We start from the raw sequence: 2,337 nt of genomic DNA on the forward strand, positions 1-2,337 counted from the left end.
CATCAATGCATTCACATTAGGAAAAACCAACCTCAGGTAGGTGGAGTGTTTCATACATGAGGGACAGAAGTTCTGTATCTTTACCTCTGTGTTTCCATTTGACTCTTCAACAAGGAAACTCGGCTGAGAGTATGTCAGGATTGAGTAAGTCACTTCTGTACTTGTCAGCATGGTGTTCCTCAGATGTATTGAATTTAAGCTGTCCTGTGACTGAAGGTACCAGAAATAAGCAGTTCTGCAGTACTGTTCTGAGAATGTATCTTACAGTTTCTGAAAAATGTGCACCACTGTTGGAACGTTTGGGTTTGTTGATAAAAACACTCAGAGGTCAGTTGATATGCCATGTTACCTTGCTAAGCTCTATGGAATATCCCAGGGAGTTTCATTTGACTATCAAGTTTGATTGCCAAATCTGTGCTTCCTCAAACTAAAAATAATGATAGACTTTAAGATCTTCCAACACTTCCTTAAATGAATGTAGTACTGCCTTCAAACTACTCCCTACAAAGATGGTATCAGAGATGTGACCCTGAAAATTTATTCAAAGGGTTCTTGTAAAGGATAGGACATTTTTAAAACAATGGTAACAATGAAATCAAAATTAACAATGAGGACAAATTCTTAGCTGGCTACACAGTTATTCCATCTAATATTGCATCACCATTTTTATCATTTAGACATAAAGAAGTGCTAGCATGAGGTCCACTAAAATTTTAAAAGCACCATGCCTGCCTATCCAATGAGAATACCAAATTTCCTTTAGTCATTTACCCATTTTTCCCTGTTTTGAAAAAGAGCAGAAATGACATTGTCCACTCCTAAAAGCAGTTGTGATCGGTGGAAAAAGGAAGAAACTTCTGCAGTTGTTCCTAATGCAACCCATGACAGGCACTGATTTTGCCAATCACATGAGGAAAGGCACAGGAAAGGCAGAGTGGGTAGATAGCTTGAGGATGTATTTCTAAAAGTCTAGAAGAAACAACTTTTATTTTGGAAGAGAATCCACTGCCCACAGTGTAAACTTGGCCATGACAGTAACACTCCATATTTAGTCCCCACTTTTCAGTTATGGTAGTGTGAAATTTCACAGCCAAAATTTCTGCTTCAACTTCGTAAGGCAGGAAGCCCACAGAGTCCTCTCTCAGGTTATGAGATTCACAAACAAACCTCACCAACAGAAGTGGGTGCTCTTCCCCTGATATGTCCACTACACTGTCAGTGATGGCTGTGGTTTGGATATTTGACCCTCCAAACTCATGTTAAAATTTGATGCCCCATGTTAAAGGTGGGGTCTAGCGGGAGGGGTTTGGGTCATGGGATAAATCTCTCATGAATCACTTGGTGCCATCCTTGTGGTAATGTGTGAGTTCTTGCTCTCTTTGTTCCTCCAACTGCTGCTTGTTGAAAGGAACCTGGCATCTCCCCCGCTTCTCTTTTTCCAGTCATGTTGTCTCTGCATGCACCTGCTCTCCTTTGCCTTCCACCCTGAGTTGAAGCAGGCTGAGTCCTTCTCCAGATGCAGATGCTGGTGCCATGCTTCTTGTACACCCTGCAGAACCATAGGCCAAATAAACCCTCTTTTCTTTGTAAGTTTCCCAGCCTCAGGTATTCCTTTATAGCAACACAAACTGACAAAGAGTGATAATGACAAAGAAGTGTGAGATTCTCACTTCCCTTAGACTTTCTTCCCTAATGCAGCTCTCACAGGTTTCTAGCATATGACTCTACTGTGTTTCCAAACAGAACAGTGTGTTAGCCACTGTTGTCTCAAAGTGCTTTCTTAGGACCTCTTCACTAGAATTTATCCAGCACTCCAGCAGTGCTTGAAAGTTACCAGGAGTAAAACAACTTTCTGGGGTTTCATCACCCCAGAAGGAATGTTTAGCTTTCTCATAAGAATCAACATTTCAAATAGAGACTTTATGTTTAGCTTTCCCATGAGAATCAAAACTTCAAATAGAGACTTTATGTACTTTTTGTTTTCCTTTTTGTCAAAGATTTATGGTAAAAGATCCTAATCCTGTTCTTCAGCCCCTTCTCTGTACTGGGGTTCTGAGCATTGTTGTTACTGGTTTCTCTGAGTGTGTGTGGCATTATCCTTTTCAGTTTCGTAAACTTTTTCTGCTTCATGTGTTCTGATTTCATCTTCACTCAATTCTTTTCTTCATTTTCCCCATCATGGAGATTGTTTAAATGACTGCTGGCCTCAACTATTGTTGATATTGCATTATTTTAAATAACCATCCTACAAGCACTGCTTCTACAGATCATAAGCGGTCTCAAAGTAGTTGGCACATACTTGACAATGTTTGTTCAGTTGATCAGATGTTTGATTTT

The 2,337-nt window shown here is 40.1% G+C and overlaps 1 pseudogene; it reads right to left on the minus strand.

Annotated features, from left to right (window-relative positions):
* Positions 1 to 537: 537 nt before the first annotated feature.
* Positions 538 to 1,996, minus strand: LOC105709209 (52 kDa repressor of the inhibitor of the protein kinase-like; annotated as a pseudogene).
* Between the last annotated feature and the right edge of the window lie 341 nt (positions 1,997 to 2,337).

This window comes from Aotus nancymaae, unplaced genomic scaffold, assembly GCF_030222135.1.
Source record: "Aotus nancymaae isolate 86718 unplaced genomic scaffold, 86718_ANA_hifiasm-v0.15.2.pri h1tg000006l, whole genome shotgun sequence".
NCBI lineage: Eukaryota > Metazoa > Chordata > Mammalia > Primates > Aotidae > Aotus > Aotus nancymaae.